Here is a 24802-nt window from a genome sequence, read left to right on the forward strand (position 1 = left end):
ATGCAAGTGGTATTAGTGTGGGGGTACTCTGAAGTACAGCTGTCATCATGAGCTGGTTCCCAGGGTAGGAGGAGAATAAGAGCAGGTATCCAAAAAAGTCATGGTGTCAGCTCTGTGATTGTGTCTCAGGCTTGGGCACAGGTCTGATTGCTAACAGCATGTGTGGTACCTCTCTGTTCTCGGAACATGGGAGATGGCTTCTCAAGTAGCTACATTTCTATCTCCATCCTTTCTCAGTGTACATGCTAAGTTTTCTAAGCAGAGATATAGTTACACTCTAATTTTAGTGAATCATCTCATCTGAACACAGATATCCTGAATATTAAAAAAAAAAAAAATTAAGAGAGATTTGCCAGCTATTGAAAGTGCTCCCATCCCTGCAATGAATGCAGTAAGCTGTGGTTATAAAGAGGAAAGTAGAACTACCTCAGACATGAAACACCATCCAAACAACATCTACATAGAAAGAAATTACATTTGTCAGTTGATTGTCATTCTCTGAAGGGATCCTATATTCCAACTAACCTGAAGGCAGTGTGAAATTCAGGTAGGCATAAGCAATGGGAGAAACTGTCTTCTATAGTGATGGAAAGCCAACAGAAGGACTGCATTCATCTTTCAGGACTGGCCTTTCCGTGACTCAAAAGACCCCATCAATGATCCAAAACCTAACCAAAACTTTGAGCTTAGAACATGGAGCAATTCACTTGAAAGCAAAAATTTCATTAATTCTTTGGTGATTGATACACTGACTGCAGTGAAACCAGCAGCAGAAGTAGCTCAGGTTTTGCAAATAATTTTGTTTATTCAGAGCTTATTTCTAATACTACCTGGAATAACTGCAGAAGCTCCTGACAGGTGTCCAAAAAAGGCTTTTCCCATTTTAAATGCTTTAAAGGTCCTATACCAAAGCCCATTCACCAAACTCCTTACTGAAACTCTGGATATCGTTGAAAACCTGCGTAATTATTTCTGACTAAAAGCTGCCATGACAGCAATACTGTGCTGTCTCGAATCCTGTAATGTCAATTACAGCTCTACAAAATTAGTATAAAATTTCCTTTTTCCACAGTTTAGTCAAGGACTCCAAAACCTACTTGGGCCCCTGAACCAGTACTGCTTGTTTCTATACTGCCTCATCATTATTCATATTGTGATTTATACAGTAAAAAAGCTGGCTGCCTACTTTTCCCAAACCCATTACATGTTCTGTTTTGCTGTTATGCTCTTTTACATTCTTAAAAAGGTTGTCTACAAAATGTATTGCACTCTTTTTGCCCCTGTTTTGGCTGCTTTTTTATTATCTTTCCCTCTCTACACCGACCATACATGCAGGATTTTAGTTGTTGTTATATGCACTGTAACCTAATTATGGAAAATGAATTGATTTCCTCAAGAAAATTGTGACTGAATGACATCATTTGACTTCACACTGTCTCACTAACATGTTTGGCATCATTCAGGAGCATTCATCTGCACAAATGAAGTTACACACAATAAGACATAATTTTGGAATGTGTTCTTTCTATCTGACCTCACCTCCTTGGATTAACACGGTGACTTTGCTTACTATAATAAATTATCCCAGAGTGGTTTCAGAGTTGGGTTTATTAGCATGGAGGGAGGTGCTCAGGAGAATATAATATTCTCTTATGTGTTCACTACCATGCACCGGGCAGACATCTTGCTCTGCATTAGGGCTGTCTCTACCTCTGGGACAGAAGCATTCCCCTCCATGCTGTGCCATCTTCTGTAGTTACACGCGGTTTCTATCATCAGCAACAGACCAGCAAGCACTGGTGAGTACATACATTCTTTATAACTGAGGTATCATGATTTCTGAAATTTCCACACTGGTAAGGAAAGGTATCAGATATAGCCCCAATAAAAGGTATTTTGTCTGGTTATAATATGACTAGACCCTTTTAATGCTACTTTACTCATGCAGTAGAGGATATTTCCAGTTGAGAAAAGGTGAGGAGTTATCTACCGTATGGTATGTCAGGTTAGAGTAACTACAACCTTATCAACCTTCCAGTGTTGTTAGAATCAAAGCATAATTCACCCATATATCCCCATGCACATGTATTCTCTTTGCTTTGTGTTCTTAACAGGAAAACAACATAAAGAGTATTTGACAATCAGGCTGGATAACCAAAAATCCATGCAGGTCTTCGTGAAATGGGTGTAGTCTAATCCTACTCAGCTTATCATACATCCATTTTAAGTTTGACCTCAGTCAAGATTATATTCTTTGAGCCTGTCGGTGGCAATGTATTTACAAAACCAATGCTATGTACAAGGCTGTCCGAATCAAGGCAGTAGAGAAAAGTGTATCTCAGATCCAGGTGTGACTGGGTAGTTTTCTGACAGTGCAGAATGAGTGTAGAGTGCAGGGTCTTCTTGCATTTCCACAGCCTCTGCGTTTCTGAAGCAGTGCAAGGTTACAAGGAGGGTCCACTTTATACAGGCAGAAAAATCTGCAGAAGATTGAAATGAATGATGACACAATCTTCCTGAAAGAAAATTTAAGCACACAAAGTGAGGTTGCTTGGATGCTTGCTATAGGTATGACCTACATACACAGATTTAGAGAGCTAGACCAATAAAAAAAAAAAAAAAAAAAGAGTAGAAGCTTCATCCCAGCTGCAGTTCCTCTTTTTCCAGCAAAAGAGGCCATTGCCCTCATTGAAGTGCTGGGCCCCCTCATCACTTTAGGATTTCTGTGGCAGCCTGTGATTTGACTTTATTTTTTTAAATTACTTAAAAGTAAGACCTGTAAATAAACTGCTTTCAAATCTGTGTTTTCTCTCATAAGAAAATCATAAGAATGTCATCCAGGCAACTTAGAGAAGCCTGTCCTTTGTTTTGTGCTGAATTTGAAAACACTTCCTGTAGATAACCTGTACGTAAATACAGTTCACAATAGTACAAGTGACTTCGAACACTTTTCTTCATTGTTGGTAACTCTTGGGTTTTAATCAACAGGAGAGATCATATCAACCTAATTTAATATTGTTAATTCAAATGACAGCTAGAATTAGTCACAGCTGTGAGAGCACTGGAAGTTCCAGAATAGAGTCTCTGCATAGAAACGTTATGTTTAATACTCACTCAATGCTAACGTTTGGGTAAGGGCAGAAGGGGTTGGTAGTCTTTTGCATTTTATTTACTGCACACAGGAGGTAATACTAAATAGTCTTATGACAGCTGCCTCACCATAAACACATTCCAAACACATACATATCCCCAAATCATAAAATCAAGGAGAAAAATAAATAGGTTAGCCTTTCCTGGATAGATGCTCTCTGAGCCACTATGGGTACCCATGATACACTTTTAAACTTATTCCCACACTGGTGAAAACTAGTTTGGTTCGGTTGTTGGGATTTTTTCTTTTTTTTCTTCCCTTTTTATTTTTTAAGTGGCAATTTCTGCCTAGCTTCTGGGAACTACAGCTCAAAAAATTATTGAAAATAATTTTTGATAAAGTCAAGTAGCAATACAGCAAAGAACAGGAAAAACTTCCCTACCTGCTTCAGGTCCGTCTGAGCTTTGATCAGCTCTTGCCCTTTGCTGGGGTGACAAATACACCCTTTGAGTTGCCTGGTTGCGCCCTATACCCTTATTTTACAACAGCAGGCTCACTCATCACAAAACGTATGTTTTCATGTGAAACCACAGGGAACTTGGTGGTTTCCGCTATTTTAATCCTAAAAGTAGGCAGTATTTTACAGCTGGTTTGATTTCAAGACAACCACAGCAAGCAAAAAGAGCTTTTTAACCCTCCGGGTTGTAGCATAAAGCTATTCAAAAGTTTCAGAAGCCACTATGAAGAGCCCCCAGTTGATGATTAAAAATAATAATGTCACAATTCCCATGGATTTTGGCAGTTAATTTGTGATTTATTAGTGCTTGAGTTGGGAATTACTGATCTTGGCAAACCAAAACGTTTGCTAATTCACCTACTAGTCAAGGCTACATGTCACAGCACTCATTTATTGTTCTGCCGTAAGGAGGCTGGCTGCACCAAATCCAGGGGCAAACCTGGAAGTGAAAGGAAGGCTCCAATCCACAAGACAGCTGAAACTTGCTTCCTGTTAAGCAACTTCATCCTGGGGCCCTCTAGCCAGAGTTTTTTCTGAACTAGAAGCTGGGGCTTTTTGAAAGGCTGTGAGGTCAGCTTTGTTGCAAAAAGTTTGCTCAGGCTCTTTTCAGTTAATTGCTGATTTCAGACCTCAGCTGTACACTTTGAGCCCAAACTAAGCTCCTACCTGTAAACACGGTTAACAAACCTGATCAAAACCTTTATTAATTTATCTATCTATTTATTTATTTATCTTTTCCCCTGCAGCGGCAGCGGAAGGCTGAGGAGCGGGGCCGAGGGCAAGGGCAGCGCAGCTGAAGGGAAGCAGAACGGGCCCGCCGAGCCGCAGCCGAGCGCATCAGCCAGACCCTGCGGCTCCCCGCGCCCGCCCAGCAGCCTCGAAGGGGACGCACCCTGCGCCTCGGCGCTGCTGGAAGGCGGGCTGCCGCGCCGCTTGCGACACGCGTCCGACTCAGCTGCTCCCTCGCCGTGCCGGTGAGCCCCGGGACTGCCCTGGGACGGCCCCTGCACTACCCCGGGACTGCCCCGGCACTACCCCGGCGCTACCCCGGGGCTGCCCGCGCAGCCGCTCGGGAGCGGCGTGGGGCGGTGGCGGGAGCCCCGCCCCGGCCCGGCCCGCCTGCCGCACGGCAGGGCAGGGGGCAGGTTGAGAGCACGGGGAGCAACAGCCGAAGGGACATCACTGGCTGGCTCTCAGAGCAAGAGACGAAGAAACGTTGGAGAGCTTCAGTGCGATGCAGGGGTGAGTGATACAAGCCTTTCTGTAAGAGGGAGAGGGGTGTTATAGGTGGGTTTTCATGCTCTGAAGAGTGCAGTGTTATTTTCATTTATTTTCACCTGCACAATGCCAGAGGAAGTGTTGCTCAGATTAAAAAACCTGTAATAATTTGTGAAGAATGATTTGCAAGTTGTAATTATAAGGGGTGAGGTGGGATAGGAGGGGAAAAAGAAATTTCTTTTGCTAAAGTGCAGAAGTGTCCCAGCTGCTCAGCAATGTGTGTGTGGTCAGGTGTGCTCCCTGCCACTCTGAGCTGGGCAGGCACAGGGCAGGGGAGAAGGGTGGTGTCAGTAAAGGTGGGACTCCTGCCGCCTCGTTTTATGGAGCAATTTGTCTGTAGCAAATGTTAGGTGCAGTTCTGCTGTATAAAGGGTTGCTGTTATTCTAGATTGGATGCTTTTGCTCCAGGTCTTCTTTGGGACTGGTTTAAAGGCCAGTGGTTTAAAGTACACTTGTTAGCAGTCATGAGCAGCCAGCTTCTAGGTACTGCATGTGCTCTGGGTTTGGGGCAAGTGGGGAGAAGAGAGTTTTGGGTCTTCTGATAACCCTTTTTTAGATTAACATAAGCTTTGCTGGAGAAAAATGTTTTAGGTCCCGCTTGCAGCCTTCAGCTTTATAAACTGCTTTGTAAGTCTTACAGAATGAGTTAAGTTCCTAGTTGCATTACAGTTGTGGAGATGACTCTCTGATTTACAAAACCAGGGTGTAAAAAGTGTGTGGTTGTGTGTGCAGGTGCCTGGTCCTTCCTCTCAGTGGTGGCAAGTGAGGCCTGACTGGTGAAGTGCTTGCACCTGGGATGCAACTGATCACAGCCAGGTGTGGGCTCAGCCTCCTTAGAGGAGCCTCACACCCTAAATCCCAGTGCTCTTTATCGTCTTTCATTTTTTTTTTTTTCCAAAGACCCGAACCACCTGGCCTAAATTACTGTAATGTTCTTGGATTACTCTTTTGTCTGTGCTTGGTTGTGTAAGGGCTAGCTTTGACATGTATTGCATGTTTAAAGCAAGACACTTTACCTCTCTGTAGACATGCACTGTGTTGGCATAAACACATGTGTTCTTGCCTTTTCCCTACAAAATCAGGTGTTTGTAGTTCTGTGATTAGGTTAATTAACTCTGCGCTTTTGGGTTCCTTTCTTCTGGTTTGGAGCTTGGGAACTGTAGCTGCTTAGCACTTCAAGGACTCAACTTCTTTCAAGCTACTTGAAATATCCAGCTTTGGATGTGTGTTACTGAAGTGATCATTTGTCGTCTTTAAAAGCCATGGTCTCTTGAGGTACGTTGTTGCTTTATTGTTGTGAAGAGAATTTCAAAATCCTGCCTCGGTGCTTTTGCCTAAGCACCTTACCAAGTAGGTAGCCTCAATGCTACAACCTGGTCCAACTTTCACTGAAACCAGTGAAAAATCATTTTGTTAACCTCAGTGGTAGGTGGGTTAGCTGTTCTGGCTTGCAAAAGTACTCGAGTATTACCACTGTAAAGGCCAATGGGATAGCATAGCTGTAAAAGTCTCTTTACAGCCACTGTGAAAGTCTCATTACAGCCACAAAACTTCCCAGGTATGCATGCTGGGCAGCAACTTTTATCTGAGTTGTTTGGTGTTTCCCGTGGTGTTCTTCTGTTGGAAGCAGAAGCTGGTGGAGTGTTTGTTGGAGGGATTTTTGAGTACTGCAGTAACAGAAGTGAGAAAATAGGTCCTTGTTTGCTTCCTTCTGCACCCCTGAAATCACAGTAAGGAACTTCAACTTCCATTAAGAGATCTCCCCCCTGTATTCTTTTTTGTTGTGTTCTGCCCCCAAAAGTCTCACTGCTGTTGTGAAACTCCCGATATCCACGTGGGTTAACCTTACTGGGGAAAAAAATGGAGTGTGTGACCTCTTTCAACAGCTTAGTGAAATTAATGAAACCAGACTTTAGTTAAATTGGTCGCCAGCATGAACAAAGATGGCTTCATGTGAATGCTTGGAGGAGAAAGAGATGGGGGAAAAGGGTGAGGTGCATCTCTTAAGATGCTGAGGGTGGTTCTGGTTGAAGGAATAGAATTCACTAGAGTCAAGTTTCTTTCACTGCGGTGAACGTGTCTGCAGGCTTTGCCACCTGTAAGGCAAGAGCAGCTGTTGAGTGTGATGCTGTGCAGCTGGACTCAGGGCCTTAGTGGGATACTCATGTATGTGCATCAGGATCTTGATGCTGAACTGATCTGAGGCAGTACTATGCTTACAACCGTTCCTCCGTCTCTAGTCTGGTAAATATTTCTCCAGTGCTCCTGAAGGACAGTCTGCATCTGTCCTCGGTGCGCTGCTACTCTGTGTGACTCCAGTACAAACACCATTGCCCCTGGTCCCCAAGAGCTCTGGGTGCTGCTTCCCACGTGGCTCTGCCTTCGGCATTGGTGTGAGTAGGGATAAATGGCTTATAGGACTTGGGTTATTTCCAACGAAGTTGTCTTCTGAGTGTAACCACCCAAAATTTGGTGTCTCTCCAGGGCCTGGGAGCCACTGTCAATCAGCTGGTGCTCCGGCTGGAAATACCAGTATCAAAACAATGAGTCTAAAGCATGGAGGGGTTGGAAGCGGTGGGAATTCGTGGAACTTTTTACCACTTTACAAAAGCCCAGAAGAACCTTTGTCTTTGGGGGAAAATGCTACGTAAATTGCAGGTGGTTTTTTTTTTTTTTTCTGTGCTGGTATCTGGTCCTGCAGAACTTGTGCGATAGTCTCTCATCGTGGTCTTGCTGCTGGTGAACTCAGGAGCGAGGAAGTGTTGTCGTCTGCTGTAAAATTGATGGTGTGTTTAAAGATGAGCATGTGCTTAACTGTATACTTTTTTGTTGGACTAAATCCACGTGCAGAACACTGTTTCTTATGTTATAGCATCTGTAAATGGGAAATAATATTTCCCTCCCCTTTGAAGCTTGCAAGAGGCTAACTTGTAATTTTTGACATATAGCCAAGATTATTTTTTTTTTGATGAACAGTTGCTATTTAAACATCAAGCTTCTTCGGTACATACAGTAAAACGGGGCAGAAAACAGCTGTTAAGGAGAACGCCCTCTGTGAATCATCTCTGGTCCGAGATTGCCCTCTCTTGGAGATTGTCAGTTGCTGCAGCGGGCTCGGAGGGGTCTCTCACATCGTGTCATCCCTGCTTTGTAACTGACCCTTCCTTTTACACCTGTTTTGGGTTTTGGTTTTGTTGTTGGTTTTGGTTTGGTTTTTTTTTTTTTCCCCCAATGTTGGTTGTCCTTTGGAGGAAATGCTAGAAGTTTAAAAATTATTCAAGACACTTGCTGATGTGTTCACCCCAGCGTAGACAACTGTCTTTTAAGTGATTTTATTATTTTTTCCCCCCTTCCTTCAGAAACAAGGGAGGATGATGGAAGATCAGAGATAGAACAACCTTTTAAACCATTACCATTTGCTTAAATGTAACAAGATTAGAGTACCAAGGAGCAAAAGGGATGTAGATGACCAAACCAAGCTGAATTTTGGGAGGGATTTCAACATCAAAGTACTTGAACACCGTAGGAATCTTCCCCTGTGCTAGTATGCAGTGTCTTAAATCTCCTAGCTGATCATACATGATTTTGAATTGTATTCTACTTAAATGTTTCCGGTAACGTCTTTTTAGTAATATGACCAGGCCAACAAGAAGGAATATGGACTAAAAGTTGTCTTTGGCTAAAACAGCACTGAAATGTTTGTTTAGATTGAGCTAGACTGGCATCTTGAGCTGGTAGACCTGCTTATCCAACCTTATTCTGGTGCCTACATTTTGTTTGTTTATTTTATTTTTATTCATTATTGTTTATTTTATTCATCTGTCAAGGTTAAAAAAAGAAAAAATTCTCCAAGGTGATTTAAGGTGACAAACTTAGTCTGGTTGGTTTGCAGAACACTCTCCTACCCTGCTGCTAAAAGTCTGTCTTGGTAGATTTTGGCGAGTAGCTTATTTGCTTTAAGCAGAAAAGGTATGTGAACATTTCTGCTGACCTAGGAGGTTAATTTTATTTTACTGCAGTGCTCCCCTGGAGCCTGATTTTTGCCCCATTTCAGGGGATATCCTGAGGCCAGAGAGATTCTTCCTCTGATCCATGTTCCTGGCCAAGAGAAATATGCCCTTGACACTGAAAGTATACCAACAGGCAGAAGACAGTAAGGCTTGCAGAAGGGAGGCAATCCAGAGCAGTGCTGTAGGCAGCTTGGTAAGACCATTACGGCTTACGTTGGTTTTGCTTAACTTGTTTTCAGGAGCATCTTCTCAGAGTGAGCCTGCCTACCTTTGGGTTGAGAACTGCAAAGGGCTAAAATACTTTTTGGCTTATTTGGGGTCACGTTATTTGTCACTTCTTTATGGAGTACTGGAAACTTGGGCTCACCCTAGCATGATCTTGTATCTGTGCTGGATATGGATTCAGACAAGCCTTTAGTTGTCATGTATTCCCAACAGTGTTCTTCAGCTCACTGAATTGGTATTTGTGTCAGTTCTGCTACAGCAATTCCAATGGAGAAAATGCTTTTTCTTTTTCCAGGAGAACAAGGAAATTGATTGATTAACTCTTGTTGACTCACCAAAGTTGTGGCATCCTTCAAAGACATCCAACTTAAAAAGGGGTATTCTGAGTTTCTGTCTCTAACAAAAGTAGCTTTTCAAGGGTGAAATAAGTTATCCACTGTGTTCTTCCTGTGCAGTAAACGCTCCCTCTGTCTATTAAGACTAGAAAATGCCCAGCTTTTGTGTTCTTTGCACAAGCTGATGTCTGAGAACATTCTCCTGTGGTGGTGGGGGCATGTTCTTTCCAGAGCCTGTAGGGGGTGGAAAATTATTTTGACCTCAAACCTTAATTCAGAGGTGCTGAATATGTAGCCACTCTAATAGCAGGAGTTTTAAGAGCATCATTCCCTCAGATGCTTTAGACTTTAAGCTATGGTGGAATAAACATTTTAAGACCAGTTTTTCTCAAGACCCTTGGCTACCATCAGAACTGGATCCAATCAGAACAGTACTTGTTACAGGTTAGAATAGCTGCTGCAAGATTTGGCTTGGGGTTTGAATTTATGTGGGCTTCAATTACTTGTAACTACGGTGGTATTTCCACACAGAAAATCGAAATAAGTAGCTAGTCAGTTGTCTTGTAGTGTTTAGCACATCTCACTGTTTTGTAAATACTAGGACAGCCTGTAGTTATATATAGATAGATAGATACACCTGGTGTTCTTTGGATGTTTTCAGATCCTAGGCTTGTGGTTTTTAACCAGTGAGGTCTCAGCATGTTTCAGGTGAGGCATGAGGCTAAACTTACTCTCTTGTCTCCCCTTTCTTACCGGAGAGGAAAATCAGCAGCACAGGAAGACCAGGGTGTCTTTTAGCACCTGCTACACTGAGATGTTGGGTCTGATATGGCTGTGTCAAAGTCCTTCTTTCTCCAATGCCCTCTGCAGCTTGACATGCTGCTGCTCCTGCTTTTCAAATAAGCTGAGAAGGAAGAAGTGGCATGCCTCCTGCAAGCAAAAATTCTTATACTGCACAAATAACATTTTCTACTTTCTCACTTCCAGCACTGAACCTCTTGTGTGACGTTCATTGCTCCTCCCTCTGAGTGTTATTTTCATTCACAGCTACAGTAACTCACTTCGAGGCTCTTAACATCTCAGTCTTCACTGTTTCCTCCCATCCAGATCCAATTTCACATAAATGCAGATGGGGACAAGGAGCAAGAGGGAGAGGAAAAGAAGGTAACAGCCTAGTAGGGACAGCAGCTGGGTGGAATGGAAGACTTGCTGGGAAAGACTATTCTGGGAGACTCATCAGATGAGTCTTTTGCCTTACTCCCTTTTGCAGTACGAGGGGAGCATGTTGGTGCTTTCGACCTTCTGAAGGGTGATGTCCTTGGAGTCTCCTTTCTGGTGATGAAGAGAGCACTCACAGGGCTGGAAGGTGGTTTAGTTGGCCAGTGATGTGCAGGCTCCTGTGAAACTTACCCTTGGCTTCACTACCCCGAGGGGCTGTACAGAAAGTTTCTGCTGTGATTTGAAATCCCAGGGTTCCATGTCCAAGAGAGCAAGTGAAGGAGATCCGGTGTCAGTGCAAAGACCGTTTTTTATAAAAACAAAAAGGCAGGTGAGGAGAGGGATTTCGGTGGGGCACAGCTACAGATTGTGCTGTGAGCTAAAATGTGCTGTCTGGTTTCCTGCACAGCCACTTGCGTCTAATGGTGTGGCTGATCTCTGGCTGCAGCCTGTCCCTCCATGAGGTATTAATGCTGTCTTTCCTTTCCCTACCTATTGTCAGGACTCTTACAAGAGCCTAATAGCCCTGAGGCCGCTGTCTTTGTCAAAATGGGATTGAAATCAGGCAGCTAGATTTAAAAAGGGAAAATAAAACCCAGACCTCCTCTGGGAAGAGGGGCAAGAAGGACAGCAGAAATTACTGAATTTGCTGCTTCTGCTTCTACTTCAACAAATGTGGTAAGATAATTTTTCTTAGAACAGCTCAGGATTTTGCGTTATTGAGGGTTTTTTTTTGGAGTTGTGTTGGGGTTTTATGTTTTTTTTTTTTTAACCTGATGACTTATTTTGATGTCTGACTACAGGTAAAAGATATCCAAAAATCCTAAACCAGTATCTTTAACAATTGTGTTTCATATGTGATATAAAAACACCCATACAAAACGCATCGAAAAAGCAGAAAGTATTTAATTTTTTCCCTGTGGGCTCTGTCCCTGTTTATCAGCAAGACAAGCCACCAAACAAGTAGCAAAGCCAATGATGTTTTAATCCAGTTGACCTGCGATCTGTTTTGCTGCTGGCTCACCTACTGCACTGACCCCTGTTTGCCCCATCCTTGCATGTCTGGGGTCAGCACTGGGGCCTGGGGTAGGAAGGAGTATTTGCAGTGACTAGTGAAGAGGCACATCCATACTGGCTGCTACCAGCCGAGGAGTATTCTAGCTAAGTTCCTGTTTTGCTTTCCCGAAATGAGGCATGAATTTGACCGTAGCCCACCTTCTCAGCTGCTAATTCTCGGGAAGTGAGTTGGGATTTTATCCGAGATTTCCTGTATCAAATTTGATTGAAATTGGCTAGCAGATTAAAAAATACTCTCAGCCGATGAGGTAAACAGACCACAAAAAAAATATACCTTTTTTAGAAACTGAGGAGGAAAAAAAAAAGAGCCTAGCAGAGCTTAGGGATCCTTTTGCAAGATGTTGGGTTTTTTTTCCTACTGGAAGTTAGCTGAGAAATTAAAACCATTTGACTCTGACATATGTACAAATACAGAACCAAGCCTGGAAATCTGTGGGAAAAATGGAGCATCCTCTTTGCTCGGACTCCGAAGCCGTTCCCCAAAAGGTGGCAGTCTCTGCTAGCAGGAATGTGTCTCCTGGCAGATGGATGCTTTTCCTTAAGGTTCGTTCAGTTCTGTGTTCTGCATTGGCTGGGTTTTTTCCCTCCCCTCCTCCCCCATAACCTTTATCTTTCAAACGAGACCAGCAGCCTGTATATTTGACAAATATTTGTCTAGCACTGTAAGTGCACACAGACTTAAAAATGACCTTTGAGTTAAACCAGAGCAGATTCCCACACAAAAAGGAATTAGTTTTAGTTAGGGTGGTTTTTTTTTTCCTAAGCTGTATAAACAGAAATTATTAGAATGCATGCTATGAATGCTTCATCTCTGCATCTGTGGCTGGGCTTCCGCAGCTTTTTTAAAATGTCATCACAGCTACAACCATTCCCTAAAAACCATGCTGAAGGCCTGGACCCGTGCTATCCAGTTAAAAGGAAAGCTTCCTGACTTCTTCAGTTTACATGGTTTGGGGTCACATCTGAAGGACCTGAAGCTGTCCCTGTATCATAATGCAGACCCTGTGGAGCTGGCACTTTTTGCTTACCAATGTTTTTCTGGTGGAGCTGTGTTTTACTTCCTTGCCTGCACTCTACAGCTACACAGGCGTGTTTTTTCCTGAGCCGCCACTGGGTCTGATGGTAAGAAGCCTGTGGATCCTCCTGCAAAATCTGACCAGTGGTGATCACAAGCTGAGGGGGAATGCAGTTCACACCCTGATGTTTCCACCCCCCAGTCCCATCACATCCTTACACACATGATTTCCTCATCTACTTCTATAGTCGTCTCAATGAAGAGCCCAATGAATCTAAGGAAAAGAGTGGAAAATGTCTGAAGAAGCAGTTAATTCTGTCCTTCCATGTGAGTTCAGAACCCCAGGTTTACCTCTTGGGACACTCAAAGGCATGTGCTAGCTGTTGCTTAAAAAGAAATGGAAAACCAGACTGTCCAGAATGGATCTATTGCACTTAGGAGCCTGACAATTGTATTTCAGCCCCTTTTTGAGGTAGGGCTAAATTAACAAGGGTATTCTAGAGACAAATTCACTGAGACTAGAGCTGTTTCTGCTGTGCAGGCATTCTAAAGTAGCTTTGTCTTCACTGCATGACCATGTCGGTCTGGTTGGAATGAAAGGTTCTTCATAGGAGTAGTAATTCAAACTAGTGTGGTATCACTAGAAATTTCATTTAACTAAGCTGTTTGTATCAGTGAGTCTGTTCTATGACTGTCTTATCATTTTATTTTTTTTTTTAAATACTCATTAGTTAACAAATCTGACTTACCTCCACTCAAAAATTACATGACTTAGAACGAAAACCTGGATTTTCTGGGGGATGTTGGGTTTGTTTGTCTGTTTTAAGAATTGAGTTTGCCAGGCCTTGAGGAACTAGTGAGTACAATATCCAGATGCTTGCCTTGCTACTGATTTTTGGAAGAGCTTTTGGTTCCACTGTTGCCTGCAGTGAGGTTCCACACAATGGGGTAAATAGTCAAAAGCCAGCAGCACAGAAAAGGGCTAAGGGCAGCTCTGCATCAGAGAAGGTAGATCAGAGCTGGAGAAGATTCAGGGCAGAGCAGCAGTAGTTGTCAAAGGCACTGAACAGCTCCTGTACAGTGGCAGGTAGGCTTGGGATGCACTTTCTTGGGAAAGAAACAACTGAGAAAGGATGGCTAAAAGTCTTTTGATGCCGCAGGGAAGGAGAAGATTAAAGGGAATTAGTTGTTTGCACTGCTTATAATATGACATTCAGGGGACATGAAAAATTTTAGTGGGTTTGTATTTTAAAGCAAGAGAAGGTGGTTTGTAACATCAGCTAAGCTGTTGAACAGAGGCTAGAGGTGCTAGAACTTCTTATGGGTTCAAGAGTCCTGTGAGACTCCTTAAACCCAGGAGAGCTGTGAATTGTGTTGACCCTGGAAGAGAGTAATCTGGTGAGGTGTTGCCACATGCTTGTGCCAGTATTACACTTTTTTTTTTTCCCCAAGGACCTGGTATTTGCTGGTGTTGGGAACAGGCTAATGTAGGCTGCACAGACTGATGTGGCCAAAAGATGGTCCCATCCACTATGGGTGTTGTGATTTTGAAATGCTGTAATAACTGATTTTCATGTGGGTGAGAACCAGCTCAAAAGTCAAATTAGTACAGTCTTTAAAGGTTTTCATTCTTTCTTTTTAAGCAATCATGACTTCTAAGTATCTTTCCTCCTTCTAAAGAAATATTTCACATGCGTAATAGGAAATTAGATGATCCAGATAATTTCACAATTAGTGTAGAATTTGCTTCCTTTTTTACCCACCCCACCCCCACGCCCCGGTCTTCTTGGCTTGGCACGCTGCAGTTCCTCACTAGGGGCCAGATTCTGGGAGATGAATGTCCCAACTCCCACAGAAAATTTCCTGGAGGCATTTGGCAGAGGAAAAAACATTATTTTTTTTATATTAGAGAGGAGTTTTTTTCTTTGTCTTTGTTTTCTCTTTCTTTTTTTTTTTTTCCCTAAACTGATCACATTCTGCAACATTTGTTTTGCTCATGTCTTGAATAAACCAAACAAGGAAAAAAAGAAAAAATAAACAACACACCACACCACCCCCAGCTAGCCGATTCCTCCCTTGTGGATAGAAGTACAATGTCCGTGTTGGCCCTATGCACATTGCGGAGTTACTTCTATGCAAACAAGCTGCCACTGCTATTGAAATAATTCATGAAAGTGTTTCCATTTAGTTTTTCAAAACTCAACTCTTCTTTCTTTCCAAGTTAAATTTCTGTTTATTGTTGTCAGCTGGCATTTGAGACCCACTGAAACACTGGAAACCTACTTGGTTAGGTGCTATCTTAAGCTTTCTAGGGTGACAGAATGGTCAGTAATCTTTGTCCCAAAGACTTTTGGTTTAAATTAGATTGTCCCTTTAAAAAAAATATAATCAAAAAACAAACTAACCCAGCCATAACTTGTGAGGCATTAATAAAGTTACATAAGTATAACTTTTTTCCTTGTTATATTTCTATAATCTGCTAGGGAATACATTTCCTAATCAGATAAGGAAAGGAATGAATGTTAAATGCACATTACTTTAAAATAGACCTGGAGTTTCAGTTTCTTTGAATCTCTGTTGCAAAGATGTTTGGATCAAAGCTTATTTCTTTAATGACAAATAAATTGCATTAAATACAATTATATGCCTTTCATGAAGATTCAAAGACAAAGCTTGTCAGCCATGCAAATTTTTTGGTATATGCATTACAGGTTTCTTCTGGGCTGGGCAACTTCTAATTTAATTTAAGAAATGAGTGGGGGAGAATCATTTATAATAATAAAATCACTGTTTCAGAAGAAGAGAGTAGGAGCTTGTTTACTGCCTTCAAGTGGGCTTTAGATCAGAAGCAAAATTATCAAAGTTATCTCTAATGCTCTTAAAATTATTGTAATAAACTTCCTTTTCTTCTCTTCAGTATCCACATGGAAAATCTTGTAATCTCTGCTAATTTTGAGGCAACAGTTTCCCTGACTTTATTAGAGGCTTTCCAGAACTGTGTTAATGAAACAATGAGACATGACAGGTTGGGTGTTATGGGCTAATAGCAATCTGCCTTGGACGTTAATGGCATTTGGCTCACAGCCTCCTGGTAATAGGCAGCGTGTGCACTAACTGCCCAGGTGTAGCGTTATTAATCCACTTTGGTTTACTCCAGGCTGTTCGTGCATCATCAAACCATTTGGTCCTTCGTTCTTCAGCCCCAACGTAGACCAGTGTTTGAGGAGAACAGCAAGATTTTGCCAAATAACAGTAATGCATCTTAACATAGGGCCTTTTTCTGATGCATTACCTTGTGGTGTGCAGGGGGGGCAGGAGCAGAGATGGGATGAGTGGAGCCTTCCCCCTCCTCCCCAGGCCTCAGGGTGCCCAGCACGCCTGGTGCCACACTTCCTCGCCTGATGCAAGGCTGCGGCTGGGCATGGGCACAGAACTGTGCTTTGCAGCCTTCTCCCCTGTCCCGCTCACCTCAGGAGATGGTAGACTGGGCTGAGCCACTTCTGCTGCACACCTTGCAAAGGCTTCAACTTTGACGATTAAACCTCAAGGATGAAGGAGCTGAAATACCATGGGAAGCAGGCGGGAGCAGTCTGCCCGCAGGCCTCCCTTCTCCAGGGCTTGGAGGCTTTACGGGTGGATGCGTTTCAGCCATGGGGTGAAATGAGCAGGGTTGGAGGCAGGGGCAGAAGCAAAGTAGCACAGGATTGCGTGAGGTAGGACAGGCTCCTGGTGACACTGATGTGGTGGTGCTGTATGTTTGTATGTACCGAGGCAGTGTGCACTCGCAAATGTTACACTTTTTGGTACTTGACTGTTTGTTGTTACTGCAAAGAGAGGTAACAATATGTGACTGCTGAATAACAGATGTGTAATTCGTTCAAACCTGTGGGGGGTGGGGAGCATTTTGTTTAGCTGAGGTGTGCTCCTTCTGGAAGAGAAGGAAGCCCAGAGGCTTAACAACAAACTGTATATATAATTTCTTCAGGTTACAATTCAAATCCTTCTGCTACAGTAAAAATAAGAAAACTGAAACCAAACCACCTACTTACTGTGTTAACCCGGCCAAACAGGCCTTGGGGTATGAAGTAGAGCACTTGAGTATATAAGTTGCTGGGTGGGGATGATGCAGATGCTGCTCTTGAATGACATTCCACTGCCTGCAACTCTGATTTTGTGAGTTACTTAATGAACTCAAGTGCTGCCCTGCATCTGGTAGAAAAGGCCCCAGAAAAACAAAATCAGATCTGATTGTCACCTGGTGAATTCTGCTTGTGGGTAAACAAGCTTGGGACAGCTGTCATCATGCTGAATATGCAGATAATTAGTATTTCTGTACTTCAGATTGCTTGACTAAGAATCACTTCCAGGGTGAAATACTTGCACTGTTCAGAGGGAAGGGGATACAATAGTGCTGTATATTTGGTTTAATGTTTGTCTAGTGGAGTGATTTATTAATGTTTAAAATAGGACTTTTTCTTAACAACCATGTAACAAGACTCTGAGGTGGCGATGTCCAGTGGTAAGAATAACCTCTTACATGGGAGAGGAAACTATGAATTTTATAGTGCAAAACAAATCCCTTAAATTCTATCCAGAAAAGGATGGACGGCTGATTTGGAGTGAAGAATATTAAAATTTCGTTGCTGTGTAATACCTCCTGGCCCAATTCTTTCCGCCGAAACTTCAGTTTCTGAAGAGTAAAGATGCTGCTCCTGTGAGGTTGCTGCTGCTCTGTTGTCCAGATGCATCGATGTCTGAAGGGGTGCCTCCACACGAGAGTGATGCCTGCAGCCTAACTGCGTGGGAGACCAGGTGTGCTGCGCGATGCAGGGGGCTCAGGAAGCTAGAGCTCTATTTCTGGCTTTGTCAAGGACCTGGTGTATGACCTGGGGAAAGGCACTCCGCCTCTCCCTGCCTGTTTCCTTTCCTGTTTATGTAGCCTGCACACTCTTCAGGCAAAGTGTTCTCTGTGTTCAGCTTTGAATGTCTGCTTCCCATCACTAAAGGGCTACGGCCCTTAACATCTGACGGTGGATAAATTAAGAGGTGGGGAGGTCCATCATGATACTGGTCAGGGATTTGCTTGTGAACACCAAATACATCTGCTCTTCCCTGTGAGAAATAAATGGTTCTTTCTGTCGTGACTGTTAAGTTACTCTTTCTCCAGTTAAATTGCCTTGATCAAAGTTCTAGAGGATTGTTAATATAGTAGCCGCTGCATTATTTTTTTTAAGGTCAGAATGGACTTGAGAAAATTAGGGTGTTGAAACAATAATTTGTTGCCTATAGGTTGCTCTTGACAATTACAGTACATTATGAAACATACTTGTGGTATGGAGTAGTGACAACAATTTATCTGCAAGTAATAATAATTCAGAAAATGGCTACTACTCTGTTAAGGGAAAAATACATGACCAATGGCCTGAGGTGGGTGAGGCGGCTGCATCCCCAGGTCCAACTGGCAGCGAGGCTGCCTGTATGTTCCCAGGCATTAGTAAAGGCTGCATCCCACTCCCCTATTTGGCTGAGTGGGGCAGAGGCCCTCTAGTGAGGGATGGGGAAAAATATATTTGTGGGTTTTGTCCCTGGTCACCAGTAGCCAACTCCCTTGCATTCTTGCTCCTAGAGACACTTCTGGCTCCCAGGCCGGTTCACCTTCTCACCAGCTAGTTCAGCTCACTCTTTGCTTGCACTTGCACACTCCCTCACACACCTACACTACACTCACACATAATTAGTAGAGTCCCTCACCCAGTAAAAGAGTTAGAAATTAATTTAATAAGAGGACAGGGCAGGGTGCAGCAAGACAATCGTACCATACTGCCGAATGGTTACATGTGACCAACCTTTTATATCCCCTTACCTCTCTATTTTCCCCGCACTTGTTCATCCCAAAATCACCTAAATCCATCACTTTTCCCACCTCTGCTGCCTTCCTTAAACATCCTGTAGTAAGTTTTGCGCGATCTTAAAATGCTTTTCCCCTACATCCCATAATGTGCTCCGTATTCCTGGGCAGCAACCTCTCTCCATCCAAAAGGTGCTCTAGCGTTGACCCATCTTGATGGGTTTCACACCTGGACACCAGGGCTGAAGCCCTGCTGGGACAGCCCCAGGAGGGGCCCAGGCACAGTGCCTCTTCTTCTGGGTCTTTAATTTGGCTTCCCGCCTACCCTTGTGCCTCTGTGCTTTTCCAGGATTGTGGATATCAGGCTGTGGTGGGCTCATGGCGCCTGTGATGGGCTTGGGAATAGCCAGAGCAGGGTATTACCTGGGCTTTACTTCCTGCCACTCTCTCTCAGTGCTCATTTGGGCATGTGCAGATGAATTTTTATGACATAATGTAACACTCCTGAGGTTTTCTTTTTAACTTCAGGAGCAGCTAAGGAAAATGTGACTAAGCAGGAAACCCCAAATCTGTAGTTGGCTGACTTGTGACCAGACAATATGCCTAGTACCTGAGAAACACGTGCATCAACCTTGTCAAAACCATATAGTGAAACCTAAGGCAAACATAGCTACTTTTCCATGTTAACAATTCATCTCTTGCTTGATTTTTTTAACATCATTCTTCAAACTGTAAGTACAAAACCATAATTAGTACACAGTACAGATACAGCAACTTCAAAGCCAGAAATCAAGCAATAAACCCTGAGGCAACATAACCACATCTTGGTTGTCACTAGCGTGTTACAGAGGCAATAATGATACACCGAAGTGTATGGCTTCGTGGGAAGATATAGGAGGCATTTATGAATGTTACACAATTTTTACACAAAAATTGAAGGGCTTTAATGATGATTATGTTGATAACAAAGTCCTGGTTCTGTCCTTGTGGTAGTTTAGGTTGCTTATTCTGCTAGTTATTTGTTGTGCTGTTTGTAGGAAGGTGAAAGCTAGCATGTTCCATCTTCCACTGCCTGTATCATCTAGTTACCAAACTTTTCTGCAAGCTACCAACCTTCTTGTCAGCCTGGGCAAATACCAGACCTGAAAACAAGCCTGCTCCACTGTCTGGCTTTGGAAAAAAACCCACACAAACAAACAAACAAAAACACCCAAAAAAGCAAGCTGGAAGAAAAGCACAAATCATGAGTGCTCTTCTGTGTGATGCTGGGCAGTGGTTGCATGTTTAGCACAGAGCAGCCTTTTGTAAAGAAGCGCTTGCTCCAATTTGAGCAGGCTGAGGACAGGGCGGTGTCTGGTCAGAGCTCGTGTGAGAGCGCGGTGTGGACGTACACGGGGTTAGCTGACTGCAAGACAGAACCAGATAATTGGATAGTATCTCAGGTCTTGTCTATGCTAAAAAAAAAATATTTCACAGCCTTAACTATTCCAGAGAACTGTGTTTTATGTAACCCAGAAATACAGTTAAACTGGTACTGCTGGTGTGGTATTTTAAATTAGCATATCTTTCCCATTCATTCCTATATATGAAACCATGAACAATGCCAGTAGAAGATACTTAAATGAGGCTGTTTCCGTGTCACTGTACCAATGGTCTCAAACAAATGCACTTTCTCATTGTCACAGTGACTGCCTGGTAGCTAAGGAGGACTTTACATGATGGCGCTTTGTATACACACATGCATCAGTGCATACAAAGCCTTTAAGTGAAATCCGCCCCAGATGCAGTCATGCCCCCACGGCTTTGCTGGGAAAGGAGCTGGGTGGGCTTGTGCAGGCAGGGAGCAGAAATCCAGCTCTGCCTCCTCAATGAGCTCTGAAAAAGGAATGAGTAGAGATGAGGGTGAGGTCAAAATGGGTTACTTGTGGAGTAGCTATGAGTTATGGTCACAAAACGTGGGCCTGAAGCATAACCTGGGGAACGAAAACTATTGATAATAACGCTTTGAGATGCAAGGGAATGGAGGAATAGGGTAAACCACTTTGCTGCTGCGAAGAAAATAAATCCCTTGTATTTTTTTACTGAGATTATTTTCCAGGTGCAAACAAATTAGAGAGCAGTTAGAGCTACTCTGTGAGGTGCCCTGCACCAGAAGCCTTCTGTCCTTTCCCCTGTGCGAATTAGTTATATTGTTCTGAGCAGTTGTAGAATGATACTACATTTACCCTTGGAGAACTGATAATTTAGGTAAAGCAACAGCACTTCAAAACAAAGATAAAACATAGATAAAGATATTCTGTATTTTGACCAGGTAGTTTCTAAATTCTTTTCCCTTCTTCTGATAAAATAATTTGTAGGTCTAAATGAGGTTTTTGAACTGAAAACTGATGCCTAACACTTTTTTTTCTTTGATTTTTTTTCCCACGAGAACATCTCACTTTGTGGTTGCTTGAGGAAGTTGACTTAAGCAATTTAAAATGTAGTTGTGGCTTATTTAGAAAGAGACACTGGCCGTTAACACAAAAATATATGCCTAAATATGCTAACAGGTGCAAGAGCTGTCTAATCACATGATGGCTACAGGAAACCTATTAACCACAGTGTTTGGGTTAAAGACAGGTCAAACTGATAATTAGATACAGAAAGTAAAATTTTTTTGCTCTACCTTTTTTCTTCCCCCTCCCTTCGCCCCCCTCAGGTTTTCCTGCTGCTGCCTGTGCTTACAGTTGGAAGTTGAAGTTTTCTATGTTTTAGAGTTAGGAGAAAGGTTGTGACACTGATTAAGATCAGTGACAGTCATAGCTGTAGTAGGAACAGAAATAGAGGTGTGAGGTTAAGCAGATGTCAGCATTCATTATGAACTTCTGTGCTCTTTCGGGTCACAGCTTCCAAATACTTTCTATATACTGCTAAAATAAAGCTCTTGAAAACATATCGTGAAAAATATGAAGTTACTGTCTAGGCTATTGCTTAGATTGCCTTTGGCTCTACATGTCTTATGTAAGGCACTGTTTGGGTTTGGTTTTTTAGAGCTAGGACTTTTCTTCCTCATTGTAAGGAGACAGCACACACACATACACACAAATATCTTTGGAGTAGATTTCAGCTCTAATAGGGAGGGGCTCTCTTCTGTACTGCCTATTCTATCAGGTCTGTCGTCCGGACATGTAAGTGTGTATACAGCCAGTCTCAAAGCTCTGTAGCAGCTGAGTAAAAAAAATCTGTTGGCTTTCTGCATCACAGATTTCTGTAGGCAGGGGAACCCTAGTGATTCATCCTTAGCCGTGATCCAAAACATTTCATGCCCTTGATATTGATGTGCTTGCTGGTTGAATGTCTGATGTGCAAGTTACTGGTTTAGCCTTACCTTTTTTTTTTTCTTTCTTTTTTCTTTTTCTGAAGTTGTGACTTCTAGTGATATAAATTACCTTAAAGTTGGTTGATGCCATGTAACCACATCTAGGACTACATAGTGACATTTCTGTTTGAAATCTACTGTCTAAGGTTGTTTAGGAAAAAATGCCAAACAGCCTTCTTCAGCATCCGTCCTTTTCAGGCCAGGAAGCGTGTCTGCCTGTCTACAGCAAAGGCAGTGCCTCTCAGAGGTTAGGTCCACGGTGCCTGTGTAACAGGGCCAGTCTTTCAGGAGTAACAAGATATAGGTGATTCTGTCCTGGCAAATAGAAAAAGATAAGTGAATCATCTGTTTAGGAGGCTTCTTGCTGTGCTCATCTTCCCTTGCCTCCAGCAGAGCAAGGTGACGTGAAAAGCAAGATTTTTATTTTCCAGGATTCCTTCTGACATGGTGAGGTGACTTCATCCCTGTCTGGCCTCTGCCTGCTAATGACTAAACTGGCCTGCAGCGTACCCTCGGATCTTGGTACCTAAACCTGCATCTGCGGTTCTAACGTCTCGCATAGTTAGTCAGTCAGTGTTACCGTCCGCATCTTTGAAACTGTATAGCAGATAGAAGTTGCTGGGTGTTTCCCCTAGGATTTTAACTGTTCTACTCCTTTCAGTATTACAGTGGAAAGTTGATGGTGAGGTAAAATTAGTTAGAAAATATGAAAGCTACACTTAAATGCCAAATATGTAGATTCTGATGCTTCTTACTTGCAAGGTAGGAGCATGTGAACAGCAGTTCTGTAATGTTCCAAAGACATGCAACAAAGCTTTTGCAATCTTTCACTGTAAAACATTTCCCTAGGTGTGAAACCCCAAGCACAGTAACGCTGCAGTAGACACCTAACCTCTGTTCGTACACTAACTGTTTTTCTTCTTTAAACTGTCATATAAGGATTTTTAAATTGCAAGTGTCTAACAGTGTTAGTCAGGAGTGATGATCCAGTGATTAAGGGATTGAGTTGACTTTGCTCTGCTGCAAATTTCTTCTTAGCCTTCAACATGTTGCTCAGACTGTCTGGCTTTAGAACACATCCTCCTTGGCAGGCAAGCTATCTTGAAAGGTAAGGATGATGTGAGAAACTCTTGCCTTGTAGTCAAGTAGTCTGGTTTCTCACCCACTGACATCTCAGGAACTCATCTGTGTGTAGGGTAACACTTTATTATACAACAGCTTTTGCAAGTGTAAAGTTTAGTATTACTCTTTTAGTAAGCAATCATTTTTATTCTCTTAGCTATTCCTTCCTTATGTTGTTTAAACATTCTGATTTGTAGAAACTTTGCTTACCTGATTATTTTTAAGATTTCAGTATATTTAAGCACTTTTCCAAACTGATACTTGTGTTATTTACCTAAGGTGGAAAACATGTCTAAAGTAGGTATCTTCTGAATATTCCCTGGAGACCAGAGTAACATGTTTGCTCCTCTGGATTCTCCATACCTTACATGTGGTCTTTGCTTGAAGTTGCAAAGCACCCACCCAGATCTGCCCACTTCTAATTACATATATTTTAATTGTATAGCTGTAGGAGAAACTGTAGAGAAGGGGGCAGAAGGGTGACTTAATACTATTGCAACTTGTTCTGCTGTGCTCTCTCATGTCACAAGTCCATTAGCATATTTGATTGAGAAAATTGTTCTGGAAGGTATGGGCTCGGTATTTTGTGCCATATTTACATCAATGATGGCAGATATGGTTAGCAGAAAGTAAGGGTGGAAACAGAGTTATCAGAATGTTGTATCATGAACTGGAAATAGGGCTGATCCAGGCAAATGAGAGGAGGGGGAAAAAAGGTATTTGCATTGCAAAAGGCCACCCAGTTCTGTGCTGCTCAGCACAGTATTGAGTAAAGCCACAACAGACTCAGTAACATCAACTCTGTTTCTCAGAGAGAAGGAAGTCACCTTCTTTAGTTAGTGACAAATCCTGGAGGGAGGGAGCAAAAAGACTTAATTTGTCTGCATTGTAACATTGCCTTTTGTTCCTGCATCAGCTTTAAAACAACTTTCTTCAGGCGAGAATGTGGAAAAGAGGTAGATATTAGTCTTGCTCATCTTGTGTAGCCTCATGCTATTCCTTCTGTAAGTGAGGAAACAGCCTTCTCAAAACTTGTATCAATGGCATCTTGCTACCTGAGCCTAGTGCTCCAGTCTAAATGTCGTGGCTGTCCCCACTGCTCACACCCTGACTCAAATGTGAAGTGAGGTAGGTGACCTTTCTAGGTCAATACTAGCATAAGGAGGGGGAGGATTGGGGTAGTATTAAACTTTGCCTAAAGTTTAATAAGCATGCCACTTAGTCCACTACAGAAATGTGTGGGATGGAGTTTCATTCTTTGGCACCTCTTCTGGAAGCCTTTTGGGTATATGGATAGCAGAGCCCTTACTTAGATCCTAGAGATGCAAAGTTCTTGTCAACAGCTTGAGGGAGGCTTTGAGGTTGGCCATACCAGTAAACACTGATCTGTGGCAATTATAGCGTGCCTATCTCATGGCAGCTTTATCAAAAGACTTATAAAATAGGGAAGTTGAAGAACATGCATATGTCAGTCACAGAGGACTGAAGCAGAGCCTTTAGTTTCTAGATTCTTGTCCATCTTATGAGGATTCATGGGAAGCCAGTGCAGAGCTGTTACTCCTCAGTTAATATCTTTGTATATATAGCCTTTGATTGTCTGTTCCCATCTCTCCAGTACAGATAGATCTCCATCAAATGCAATATCTAGTACACACTTCTGGAGTCAGCATGCAGGTTGCCAGCAAGCATAATAGAAATCCAGGACACA

The 24802-nt window shown here is 42.7% G+C and overlaps 1 long non-coding RNA gene across 1 annotated transcript in view; it reads left to right on the forward strand.

Annotated features, from left to right (window-relative positions):
• The first annotated feature begins 4292 nt into the window (after nt 1–4292).
• Nucleotides 4293–24802, forward strand: part of LOC121096191 — a 38151-nt gene continuing 17641 nt past the window's right edge. The window contains exon 1 of the long non-coding RNA XR_005830382.1: nt 4293–4850. This is a non-coding gene — a long non-coding RNA (uncharacterized LOC121096191). The remainder of the gene's footprint in view (nt 4851–24802) is intronic.

Source organism: Falco naumanni, chromosome 12, assembly GCF_017639655.2.
Source record: "Falco naumanni isolate bFalNau1 chromosome 12, bFalNau1.pat, whole genome shotgun sequence".
NCBI classification, from domain to species: Eukaryota; Metazoa; Chordata; class Aves; order Falconiformes; family Falconidae; genus Falco; species Falco naumanni.